Source organism: Schistocerca gregaria, chromosome 2 (genome assembly GCF_023897955.1).
Source record: "Schistocerca gregaria isolate iqSchGreg1 chromosome 2, iqSchGreg1.2, whole genome shotgun sequence".
NCBI lineage: Eukaryota > Metazoa > Arthropoda > Insecta > Orthoptera > Acrididae > Schistocerca > Schistocerca gregaria.
Window position 1 is genome coordinate 783665340 of NC_064921.1, and position 14472 is coordinate 783679811.

The following is a 14472-nucleotide window of genomic DNA, read 5'->3' on the forward strand; positions in this document are numbered from 1 at the left end:
CTTTCCAAGCCTTGAAAGTCTCTCTCACACTAGGCATCACCCTCGCTCATCCAATCTCAGATGCTGAACTCTTCATTACCATGGATGCCATTGACTCTGTGGTAGGCATGGTCCTACAACAATGCCACAATGACGTGGTCATGCCATTTCAGTTATTTTTGAAGAAACTTTCAGACACCCAAAAAAAATACTTATCATTTGACCGTGATCTTTTAGCAGTTTATGAGGCAGTGAAACACTTCCGCCCCGATGTCAAGGGCTGACCTTTCCACATCCTGACCGACCATAAACCAGTAGCAGATGCTAGACCTTTGCGATCTCGCATCCCTACAGAACCAGGACAAGGATACACAGCAACTTCTCAACAGCACCTCCACTTTGCTGTCTTTCACCAAAGCAAGACTTGCCAGCATCCAAGAAGAAGTCTGGTGCGACTCATCCACCAGCACCCTCCGACCCCTCCTCCCCACCCTGCTCCACTGTTCAGTGTTTGACACACTACTTTCTGTAGGACATCCTGGAATTAATTCATCGACTTTTATCATGTCAGAATGGTTTGTGTGGCGAGACATGAAGCTCAGTTGTCAGACCTGGGCACGGAACTGCCTCACCTGCCAGTGCAACAAAGTCACCAGGCACATGTTCGACCTCTCTGCAAATTCGACATTCCATTTAGCCGCTTTTGCCATGTACTTCAGCCTCCCCCCCCCCCCCCCCCCTTTCCCTCTCAGAGGGCTTCTGATATGTTCTTCCTAGCATCGACTGTTTATCTCGATGGGTAGAAGCTGTGTTTCTCACCAACTTAGTTGCCGAAATTGTGTCTAAGGCTTTTGTTTCTTCCTTGATTTCCTGCTTCGGCTGCCCCACTACCATCACCTCCAACCAGGAATGGCAGTTTGAATCAGCACTCTTCACCCAACTCTGCCAGCTGTTTGCTGTCAACAAATGATGCACAAATGCCTACCACCCCTAAGCAAACAGAGTGGTACAACAGTGGCATCGCACCTTCAAGACAGCACTGCAGTGTCACGACAGTCTTAAGACTGAGGCTCTCCCATGGGTACTACTCAGCCTACGGTCATCGTGCAAACCAGATATTGAGGGCACCATGAGTGAGTTTGTCTATGGTGAAAACCCTGTCCTCCCTGAGGAGCTGTTACAACCCCCCTCTTCCCCGACAATTCCTCCCCTCCCCTTCCCGACTTCGTAAGCCAGATCCGATTGCATTTTGCAAACATTTCCCTGACCTCCGATTTAGCCATATTCCCTCTACCCCCCCTCCACCCCCACCCCACCCTACTCCTATGTGCCCTCCGATCTCCTTTCATGTGTGTTTGTTTTTCTCCACAACAACACCAACTGGGCCTCACTTGCCCCACCATATTCAGGACCGTACAAGGTCATAAACCACACTGCACGTGATGGACATCCAGGTTAAAGGTTCACCACTCACTGTTTCTCTCCACCATCTGAAACCTGCACACCTCAATCCAGCGTCTTTCATGCCCGCTGTTATTATGCAGCCCCCCCAGCATTGAGGACTCATGATCCCTCAGAGCTGCCACCGCAGCCCTCACCTAAATATGCATCTATGTCACCATCAACGCCATTCGTCGGGGTCTCACTTTCTCTATCTCTCTCTCTCTCTCTCTCTCTCTCTCTCTCTCTCTCTCTCTCTCTCTCTCTCTCTCCATCTCTACCTCCTCCCCCCTACCCCCTCTAGTGGTTCTGCAAACTGACATCCCACCCAAATGTGTTGAGGATGTCACCATCCTCATCAACGATAACATTTTCATCCTTCTGCAAGACAACTTGCCCCAACCGACCAGGGTTTGCCAGTTTATCACTGGCTCCCACCCACTCCCGCATGGGGTCAATCACATGCTCCTCCAAGCTATGGTAACCTATGGTAAACCCCCCCCCCTCCCCCCCCCCCCCCCCCCCAGGGATGGTTACAGTTCGAATGCTGCCAGACAACCACACGGGGGACACAGTCCCTCCCCACACCACTACATCCTCACTCATGCCTCGTCTGCCCACACCACCTACAGGAGCTACACGTCAACCTCCCAGCGTGGTCCCTGCTGCAACAACCTCTAGAGATGGAAATCCCCATCACATCCTGCTGTCACACTCACTGCCTTCACCGCTGGACGTGCCCCCCTTCCACCAAACCGTGCTCCACACTATGGGGGAAGGGAAGGGGGGTGTCCATGTGGCATTGACAAATATGAATGATAGATCTCTGCCATCACAAGTTCTTTGACTCTGAACCTAACGGCTCATGCCATCTTGCTTGTTCAGTTCGCTTTATAATTTGTTGTAATGTGGACATTTCTATGAAATATACTGATTCTTACAGAAATGAGTGTGTTTCTTTGGGCTACAACTCAACAGAAATCCCACAAATACAATGTAAGAAGAAATAATGTAAACTAAAAAGAAAGTAATTGCTAAAACTGTATACTTAGCTGAAAATGCACGTGCAGGTAAAATTACATGTTATGAGCAATAAATTGTATTGAACTGAAGATCCCTGTCGTGATTACTGGCAATTAAATGTGAGAACCATTCCAGACAGGTAACCTGTGCTGCATATTGGGGATTTCTCTGCTGGGACACAAGGCAAAATGATTTTTTCAACAATAGATTTGGTCAAAGCATACTATCAGATTCCAGTTGCTCGTGAAGAAATTCCTAAGGTGCTGTCACCATGCCATTTGGTTTATTCAAGTTCACAGGAATACTATTCAGGCTCTGTAATGCAGCACAGACATTTCAGAGATTCATGGACGAGATAATACATGATCTAGAATTTTGTTGTGTATACATAGACAATGTGTGCATTATGTCTGGATCTGAAGAGGAATATATGCAGTATTTGATGAAGTTGTTTGAATGTTTGTATGTGAAAAGAGTGATACTGAACCCATCAAAATGTACTTATGGTATCAAGGAAGTCCAGTTTCTCGGTTACACAGTGGATGCACATGGCATCCAATAATTGCAAGACAAGGTGGAACCAATGTGTGTGTACCCATTGCCAGCTACAATTCGGCAGTTGTGACCTTATCCTGGTTCAATAAATTTCTACCAGTGGTTTGTATCACATCATGCACCAGTAATAGCACTATTGAATGAACTCTTGAAGGGCACACATAGGCCAGACAACAGACTGCAATGGACATGTGAGGCAGACTCTGCTTTCAACGCTATAAAAGTAGATGCAGCTCTACCCACATACTCAGTAGCAATGCACCATTAGCATTAATGGTCGATGATTCTGTTAATGCAGTTGGTGCAGTGTTGCAGCAGAGGATAAACCAATGTTGGCAACAGCTTGCTTTCTTTAACCAAAATCTGTCATCTTCACAACAGAAGTGGATGACATAAGATTGTGAGCTGTACACAGTCTATGCTGCAGCAAAAGATTCAAGCATTCTTTAGAAAGCCACCATTTTAGTATCTTTATGGACAAAAAGTTGTTAACTTATGCCTTCAAAGTGAAGCCAAGTAAGGTGTTGTCAACTATGAAGAGTGGCAAACCGTGCACAAACATGGAGTTATATTGTGATGACACAAGCTAAAGTCTCGGCCATTTGTTCTGCACCAATTTTTAACCCAGTCAATCAGTTCAATACACAGTCTAGCACATACCATAAACCATAAAGTAGGTTAAACGAAGTTAAATCTTGCTCAGTATGAACATTGTTAGTAAATTGTATGTCTAACAATGTATGGCCTGTCAAAAGAGGAAAATCATACAACATGTCAAGGCACCATTAGGTACAACATTATGAAAAGGAAAGTTTCTACTCACTATATGGCAGAAATGCTGAGTTGCAGATAGGTGCAACAAAAAGACTGTCACAAGACTGTGGATTCAGTTGCATAATACAGCAGTCACGAGTGCAAGCTGCATTTGCTTGAGAATGTTTGTGTGTGCATCTGTCATCTATTGTTGATGAAGGCCTTAATGGCCGAAAGCTTTATTTGTGACAGTCTTTCTGTTGTACCTATCCATGACTCAGCATCTCCACTATATGATGAGTAGCAACTTTGCTTTTCATAATATTATTACATTCCATCCTGGATATTGCATTGTTTGATTTTCGCTATTAGGTACATTTAGACTGCCTAACTAACAATTTGACCACACCCACATGGATATTGTAGGTCCACTATCAACGTCCAAAGCCTGCAGTTACTGCCTTAAAATCATGGACAGATACTCGAGGTGGCCAGAAGCATTACCTATGGCAGAGGTCACTGCAAAGAATGTGATGAAAAAATTTTTCAGAGTATACATTATGCATCTTGGCATACTGTTGAGAATAATGACAGATCAAGGATGTCAATTTGAGGCACGCCTCTTTATGGTCCTTGCCACATTTTTAGGTGGCAAGCAAACAAGGACCACCACTTATCATCCCACAGCAAACACTGTGGTGGAACACCCGCACCAACAACTGAATCCAGCCCTTTGAAGTCACACAAAATGCAAGTGGACAGAAACCCTATCAGTTGTTTTACTAGGATTGAGAACAGCATTCAAGTATGACTTCCAAGCCACAGTAGCAGAGCTGTTGTATGGCCAATTGTCACACCTGCCTGGAGAGTTCATTCATGATATGGGAGATACAACCAACACAGTGCCAGACTTCGTAACCAAGTTGCAATCCCACATACATCAGTTTCATCCAGTACAGCCTCATGAACAAACCAGATGCCACATGTTTGTCTTTGAAGATTTAGCAACCTGTTCACGTGTGCCATTACGTAATGACACCATATACAGACCACTGCAACTGCCATATGCAGGTCCATATACAGTAATTAGTCAAGGTGACAACAATTTTAAGATTGATATCCAGAGGCTACCCTATCACAGCTGTGCTTAACTGTATCAGTCTGGCATTTCAAGATTCACAACTAACAGAAAAAGAACTGGCATTGAGAAATGTGAAGAAGGGAGAGGCAGCAACTAAAGATTCTCCCACACAGCAAGCTACAAAGGAGCCTCAATGAACACTGGATGCTGCAACACATGAAACACCAGCAGGAGCTACAACCCTGCAGCTAGAAGAACACACCCATTCCAAGGAGATGCCCCCTGGGTTTTAAGAAAGGCCTGACAACATGATCTGGATGACATATCAAATTTAATGAGAAGTACTGCTGACACTGGGAGTGGGGGTAATTGTTTAGTGACTCCTACTATACACATTCCGCAGTACAGTGGTGTAGACTGTGCTAGAGTGCTATGGTTCTGTGCCACATTGTTTTTATTCTGGGTTTTGGTAATATAATTATTCCTAATTTTGACTTGTTGACATTGAATGCCAAGCAAACCACATACTTCTGTGTAATTAATTTATATGTAAAAATAAATCTTTTTGTGAGTTAACCACACATTTATGCTTCAGACAGACTTAAATTCATATGAGAATAATCTTACCATTTTTTGTTATAATGTACAAGGCCCAAAAAACAAAATAAACACTTTTGAATAATTTGTTACAGTACTGGCTGCATGTGTTGTAGTTGTCACAGAAAATCAGAAACCAGCAGATAAAATTCATTGTTTCAAATTAGAGAGCCACAATCTAGTGACATCTTACTATAGAGCACATAAGGAAGGCAGTGGTGTTACCATTTACTTGAGGAAAAGATAAGCTTATAATCACCATGCAAAAAGTGTACTGGGTGAACAAGTTTGCTGTTGAAAAAGATTTCAAATTTGTAATTCTCAGATTTGTATTTCATATTGTTTCTTTTCTTATTTGAAGGCATATATTGATACCTCTCTGGAAATTTTGATACTTTCCTGAAATCGCTTGATGGAGTTTCGAGTAGGTTAATGTCAGGTCATGTAAGTGAAATATCTCATGATATTCAGAGACCTGAACATCAACACTTTGCATACTTGCCACGAAAGCAAATGTTTTCCAGATTGTATCATATTTTATGAGGTGAAAGATCTACTGGATCTAGTACCCACTAGAATAGCTAGCAGACATAATAGCTCAGTAAATCATGTTTTAACAAATTATGACATGTTCTCAGCAGACATATTAAAAGGCCTCTTCTTGGATAATTTACTCAGAGACCAGTGGCTAGACTGTGATTTTTAATTGTCTAATTGCCTCATAAATTTCCTTTTGTACAGCAATGTACTTGTAACATAGTACATGTTATTATGCTTACAATTTAGCAATATATGCAGTACATATAACAGCTTCCACAGTAAATACATGTAATAGCTTGCACAATGTATGTATAATGTTCCATAATGCATGGTGATTTACAGTACATAATCTTTTAACTCAGGTACCATCAATGCCTACACCATGATATCGGCCACCGCGTGACCACAGGTCACATGTAAGACAGCTCACACGCAGCTGTTCCACACAGGTGCGGAGCTACCAAGGAGGACAGCACAGACATGGCTCATGCATGTAGCTGCCTCCACAGTAACACAGCAATGTCCAGCCAGTGTACTTACATCAAATACCTACATGACAGTACTGCATCAATCATGCAATGCCATGCCACAGTAGACTCACTGATGGTAGGTATACGCTGCCTGGGGCTTTATAAGTGCATGCAGCCCTTCACTCCAGCAGTTTCATCTTGGGCTTCACTACTGCTGATACCATGATGCCACACCATTCAGATCATGATCATGAGGATATCAATCCCACTCTGGAACTGGGCTACCCCAAGGATTCTGCTTCACAGCACTCAAACCTCAGTGTCATCCACAGACTCTGCTGACATCCATCCCAGTGGCCACTCTATATCATTAATTGGTGTACAGTATTATTCTCTTTTGACTTTTTCCTTATTGTGGAATAAACTTGTCTTCTATGCACACATACTGTTATTTGTTGTTCTACATTCACAGACACAAGAAATAGTGGTCATGGAGGCTGATTCTAGTATTGTTTTACATTTTCTGCCCTGGTGGCATGTCCACGCTTTCCATGGGTATGTCTCATCACCTCTGACGGGGAATCTCCGTTGTTGTTCATTTCCAGAGTGGACGGTGTTTAGATTTAGGTTTTGGAAGAGTTTCTCTTTGTTCTTGTGTTTGTCTTACTTGTCACTTATTCTTTTTTACCTTGGTGGCTGCCCAGCAAGAGGAAACTGTGTCACAACACAAACTTCTTAAGTTTCAGTGAATGCAGTACACTCAACTGAAGGACAAGATATCATTGCTGTTGGAGGTCTGACAGCTTCTGCAACAAGCCCTGTTTCAACGTGTCACCCATGCTGATGATGACAGCAGCAGACACCATTCAGCTCCACCATTCTGCAAGTTGGATGCTGTCACAGAGGAATGGGATGAATACAAACTGCAGATGTTTCAACATTTTGTGGCTTTCAACAGTTCATTTGATTTTCAATGTTCATATTTCATCTCTTGGGTTGGCATGGATATCTCAGGAATTTGCACTAAGCTTTTGTCACTCACTCAGCGTGAATCTGTTCCTTTCCTGGAATTCACTGCTGCTCTTGATAAGTATTTAGACTCAAATGAAGTACTAACCTATCCAGTCCTATTGGCCGTGGCTCAAAGAGTTACATGGTATGACCCACACCTACCAATTTACATGCCCTTGTGGTAAGTCTTACACAGATGCCATGCGGCAGAACACTATTGTTCAGAATGTTGCTGATTCCTGATGGTGGGCAAATGTCCTCAAACTATTGGACCCTTCTCTTGAGGATGCCATTCATATACACTCCTGGAAATTGAAATAAGAACACCGTGAATTCATTGTCCCAGGAAGGGGAAACTTTATTGACACATTCCTGGGGTCAGATACATCACATGATCACACTGACAGAACCACAGGCACATAGACACAGGCAACAGAGCATGCACAATGTCGGCACTAGTACAGTGTATATCCACCTTTCGCAGCAATGCAGGCTGCTATTCTCCCATGGAGACGATCGTAGAGATGCTGGATGTAGTCCTGTGGAACGGCTTGCCATGCCATTTCCACCTGGTGCCTCAGTTGGACAGCGTTCGTGCTGGACGTGCAGACCGCGTGAGTCGACGCTTCATCCAGTCCCAAACATGCTCAATGGGGGACAGATCTGGAGATCTTGCTGGCCAGGATAGTTGATTTACACCTTCTAGAGCACGTTGGGTGGCACAGGATACATGCGGACGTGCATTGTCCTGTTGGAACAGCAAGTTCCCTTGCCGGTCTAGGAATGGTAGAACGATGGGTTCGATGACGGTTTGGATGTACCGTGCACTATTCAGTATCCCCTCGACGATCACCAGAGGTGTACGGCCAGTGTAGGAGATCGCTCCCCACACCATGATGCCGGGTGTTAGCCCTGTGTGCCTCGGTCGTATGCAGTCCTGATTGTGGCGCTCACCTGCACGGCGCCAAACACGCATACGACCATCATTGGCACCAAGGCAGAAGCGACTCTCATTGCTGAAGACGACATGTCTCCATTCATCCCTCCATTCATGCCTGTCGCGACACCACTGGAGGCGGGCTGCACAATGTTGGGGCGTGAGCGGAAGACGGCCTAACGGTGTGCGGGACCATAGCCCAGCTTCATGGAGACGGTTGCGAATGGTCATCGCCGATACCCCAGGAGCAACAGTGTCCCTAATTTGCTGGGAAGTGGCGGTGCGGTCCCCTACAGCACTGCGTAGGATGCTACGGTCTTGGCGTGCATCCTTGCGTCGCTGCGGTCCGGTCCCAGGTCGACAGGCACGTGCACCTTCCGCCGACCACTGGCGACAACATCGATGTACTGTGGAGACCTCACGCCCCACGTGTTGAGCAATTCGGCGGTACGTCCACCCGGCCTCCCGCATGCCCACTATATGCCCTCGCTCAAAGTCCGTCAACTGCACATACGGTTCACGTCCACTCTGTCGCGGCATGCTACCAGTGTTAAAGACTGCGATGGAGCTCCGTATGCCACGGCAAACTGGCTTACACTGACGGCGGTGGTGCACAAATGCTCCGCAGCTAGCGCAATTCGACGGCCAACACCGCGGTTCCTGGTGTGTCCGCTGTGCTGTGCGTGTGATCATTGCTTGTACAGCCCTCTCGCAGTGTCCAGAGCAAGTATGGTGGGTCTGACACACCGGTGTCAATGTGTTCTTTTTTCCATTTCCAGGAGTGTAGTTCAGGTCCAGGAATTGTTTGACACTGCACAGCTGGAAATGCTACCTCCTATGCTGGCCACTTTTCACACCCTCTGATCTTTTCCAAGTTGTATGTCTGCTTCTTCTGGGCACCATGAACAAGCTATGGCATGCCTGCTGAGGTCTCATATTGGTGGCAAATTGCAATCCTGCCCTCAGTGCTATATCTTTCATGATAGGGATGCTTGTTTCTGCCAAGCCAATATTTGTTTTGCAAATGGTTGGGCACATCCAAGACATTTGCTCAATGAAGTTGCAGTCCTGCTTGTTCCCACAGCCACTTAATGTTCTGAGACAATGGATATTCACAATGCCACACTCCTCAACCATTCAGTTCGTGATGAGGCATTGCCTGTTCAGACCTAATACAGTATTTACACAAGGCAGAACTCATCTCAGGTTTTCAGTCTGACCCATTGTTTCTCAGTGCTTGTAAGCGAGCCATTGAAACTTTTCATTTGGCTGTGTATTCAGAATCAGGTTGTACAATTCCAGCTTGATCCTGGGCTTCTGTTATGTTGATCAGTGGGTCCACATTCAGAAAGCTTGGGTCCCCATGGCTCAGAGCTCTGAACATGCTGTCACCACATACAATTGTGATTGCATCACAATCCTAGGAACTTGTCCTCTCTAGATGCAGTACCACTCTACATATAAGGCAATTCCTGTCATGGTACTTCACTCTTATGACAGTTCTACCAGTTTTAGCCTTAATATTTTTGACACCTCTGGCCTCCAAATCTTTGATAATGCAGTAATGATTAACTCCCATGTCCCCTTTAACAACATCATGAAGCTCTGTGACAAATACCATCAGCTTTTTGACAACCCTTTGGGTAGGGCAAAATACTTTACCACCATCAGTTTGAAAGATGCTGCCCAGCTGCAGTTTTTCAAAGCATGAGAGGTGCCCCATGACATTAAGGAGGATGCTGGGCAGAATGCAGACATATATAGGACCTGGGGGTTATCACATCCATTTCTGCCAGTCAGTGGGCTTCATCCCTCGTCACAGTAAGAACACCCAACATGTGCACAGATTTTAAGTTAACCTTTAATTCACAGTCTGTCATGGATTCATACCCTCTCTCTTACCCTGTACAGTTAATGGAAAAAGTACAAGGAAACATGTTCATCTTAAAGATCAATCTCAAGGATGCCTATTTGTAAGTCCCACTGGATGAAGTGACAAAATACCTCCTTGTCATCAACACTTACATTGGGCTGTTCTAATATCATTCTAATATCATTGTCTCCCCACTTTGCCCCAGCTATCTTCCAAATGTTTTTGGAGCACCTAATATAGAAGGTACTGTCCTGCTACAATCATCTGGATGACATCATCATCTTGGGCACTACTTCAGATGAGCATCTCTGGAACCTGGATTACCTTTTCCAAACCCTCACTGAAGCAGGACTCAAGTGCTTTTAAAAATAGACGACATGCACACACAAACACACACACACACACACACAAACAAACACACATGCACGCAAACGCAACTCATACACACATGACTGTAGTCTCTGGAAACTGAAGCCATGCCCAGAGTGTGTGTCTGTCGTCTATTTCTGATGAAAACCTTGCTGATCTAAAGCTTATTTCTGACAGTCTTTTCATTGTGCCTATCTGCGACTCAGCACCTTTGCTATAAGGCGAGTAGCAACTTTCCTTTTTGTAATATTGTTATAAAAATTTTGTAATTTGGCAAATCCAATATCATGAATGTGATAATATGGGTGCTAACAAATAAATAAATATACTGGTCTGTAATAGTTAGGATCTTAATTCATTCCTTTTTGTGAACAGGTGTTATATTATTTAATTGAAATTGATCAGGAAATAACTCCATTTTAGAATGAGCAGTTGACAATATCCAATAGCGGTGTAGTTATTTGTGCTGCCACATGCTTGATTATGTACTTTGACACACTGTCTTAGCTATCACTTCCATGTATCTAGTAGTTATTACTCAGAATTTTGGCAATTTCTTTTTTATCTGAAACTATTTCATTACTCACTTTTGTTCTTTCGGTTTCATTTGTTTTTTGTGCATATTTTTTGCTGCCCCTCTCAATGCTAATTATATTCCAAGCTATTTTTCTTTTATTTGTTGATTCTGAAATAATCTCATTTAATGATCATCTTATCTACAGTCTATACTATAGTGTAGGTTTCAAAACTTTCTCTTCATTGTCTGTCTGACTTTGCTGACTATAAATTGCAGTGCAAACATAAGTTCTGCAAAGAAGCCAGGATATTGAAAGCAGAAAGAATTACCCAATAGGCACGACACTAAGATAACATTTCAAAGTCTTGTTAGTCAGTTATAAATAAAATTACAAACAATGCAACAGAAACTAAAAGTAATGATGCAGAATTAACTGTAAATATTGAGACATTCCTGATTACCTTCTAGTTAGCAATAATTTTAACAATTACTTTATAGGTACTGTTGAAAGTGATGTCTGCATGAAACTGGGTGCACAATCTGATAATGAACATAAATGAAGTACACAAACATGCAGTATGCACTGACAACATTCTGAAGCTTATTGACAGCCTCAGAAACAAAGAATCAGCAGGATTAGTTGAAATTTCTCCATTTTGGTTGAAGAAATGTAAATATAAGCTAGTGACACCACTAGTTTATCTGCAATTACACCTACATGATTACTCTGGAACTCACAATTAAGTTTCTGGCAGAGGGTTCATCGAAGCACTTTCAGGTTATCTTTATACCATTCCACTATTGAACAGCATATGGGAAAAACTAACACTTAAATCTTTCTGTTCAAGCTCTGGTTTCTCTAATTTTATTATGATAGCCACTTCTCCCTGTGTAGAAGGGCACCAGGAAAATATTTTTGCATTCAGAGGAAAAAGCTTGTGACTGAAATTTCATGAGGAGATCCTGTCACAATGAAAAATGCCTTTGCTTTAATGACTGCCATGCTACTGTGTAAATCTGTGGAACCCTCTCCTCTGTTTCACAATAATACAAAATGAGCTATCTTCTTTGAACTTTTTTGATGCCCTCTGTCAATTTTATCTGATGCAGATCCCACAACACACAGGAATACTCCAAAGAGGATGGACAAGTGCAGTGTAGACAGTCTCTTTAGTAGACCTATTGCATTTTCTAAGTGTTCTGCCAATAGATCACAGTCTTTGATCCATTTTCCCCACAACATTATCTATGTGATCACCCCAATTTATTTTATTCATAATTGTAATTCCTAAGTATTTAGCTGAATCCACAGCCTTTATATTTGGGTGATTTACCATGTAACTGAAATTAAGTGAATTACTTTCAGTACACTTGTGGATGACTTCCCACTATTCATTATTTAGAGTTATTGACACTTTTCACATCACATAAATATCTTGTCTAAATCATTTTGCAATTGATTTTTACACCTCCTGTCAATAGCAGTCATTAATTCATGAGAATAAAGAGAAAGTTGTGTTTCACATGAACACTATTTTCTGTATCTGTGATGGTTATTTGTCAATAAGTCATTTTCTTTGAGGTAATTCGTAATGTCTGAAGACTGCATATGTTCCAAAATCTTATTACAAAATGGCATTAGTTATATATAATAAACTGTGTTCTTGAAGATAGTGTACCTGACAAGTTGAAACTGGCTGTACTCAAAGCTTTACACAAAAAGGGGAAATGTGTTGAGTCTAGAACTGCAGACCTATTATCCTGACATCAACATTCAGCAAACTGATTGGGAAAATAATGTTACAAGGAATGTTGGCACATTATATTAATTATACATATATAATTATTGAGTGATCCAGCATGGTTCCAGAAGAGGTCAAACTACCCTGTCAGCTGTAGTACATTTTTTAATATGTAGCTGAAAAAAATAAATAAAAATTCCCAAGCAGTAGGAGAATCCCTTGGCCCTTCAAAAGCTTTCACAGAGAATTTGATGACATGCTCTTATCAAAAATTGCAGTGAGACGTGTCACTGAAAAAGTCATGTGATTACTGGAAACGTATTTATAAAGCAGGCAAGAGTGCACAGAAATTACATTTTCTCGCCTCTTGCCCATCTTTCACTATTAGTGTAGGCTCTTGGGAGAAATCACAGCTGAAAGTCTTCTGTATCTACACCTACATACATATTTTATAAGCTCCCACACAGTGCACAATGGAGGGTACCAATGATTTCCTGTTCCCCTTACAAATGATGTGAGGGAAACCAACCATATATATGATTTATGCCCTGATTTTTCCTATCTTGGCTTCAAGTTCTTCTATGAGATGTACTAGAATCATTCTAGTGTTTGTTGCAATGCCAGTTCTCTATACTTCCTCAACAGCATTTCACAGAAAGAACATCTTCTTCAGCCCAGTGATTCTCATCTGAGGTCACAGAGCATTTCTGTAGCACTTATTTATCAATCAAACCTACCACTAACTATGCCTCTGAATTGCTTTGATGTCTTCCTTTAATATGACCTGATGGTAATCTCAAACACCTCAGCAGTACTCAAGAATGGGTCATTTTTTTTTCTGTACATGGTCTCCTTTAAAGATGAGCTACAGTTTCCTAGAATTTCTCCAATAAACCACAACTGAACATTTGCCTTCCCTGAAAGTGATCTTATGTGCTTGTCCAATTCCATGATGCTTTGCTATGTTACTACTAGATACTCAGTCATCATGATTGTTTCAAGAAGCACACCAATAATACTGTATTTGAATGTTATGTGATTGTTTTTCTTACTCACCTAGTGTAACTTACATTTTTCAATACCTTGACTTACATATGACAGCTCATTAACAAATTTCCTTTTCTATGAAAGGTAGACATAGCTCTCTTTCAGTTTCTGGCAGAATACACTGTAAGCAACACAAATGTTTCACTTGCATTACTCATTTGGCGGCTCTTATTTGCTTCTAGGAGCTTTGTCTTCTTTACATTTATGGCTGACTTGTACTGCCTCAGAGAACCTCTTAATATTTCTTGTATCTTATTCATGTCCTTTTTTGAATTTCTGAATAGAGTAAGTCATTAGTGAATCTTACACAGTACACTGGCTCTGCATTTGTCTTTAGTCGTCTCGTTTTCTGTTTTTAAGATGCCATCACTATCTTCAATGAACATAATAATTAAGTGTGGACAAATATAAATAAATATTAATTATGAAAAGGGTAGTTGCTATTCACCATATAGGAGAGATGCTGAGTTTCAGATAGACTGTCAAACAAAGCTTTCAGCCAAACAGGTCTTCATCAGAATAGTGGCAGCCAGAGACT

At 42.3% G+C, this 14472-nt stretch overlaps 1 protein-coding gene across 2 annotated transcripts in view; it reads right to left on the reverse strand.

Annotated features, from left to right (window-relative positions):
• The window catches only part of LOC126335041 (xaa-Pro aminopeptidase ApepP-like), a 232299-nt gene that overhangs the window by 45949 nt on the left and 171878 nt on the right, over positions 1–14472 (reverse strand). The gene's annotated exons all lie outside the window — the stretch shown is intronic.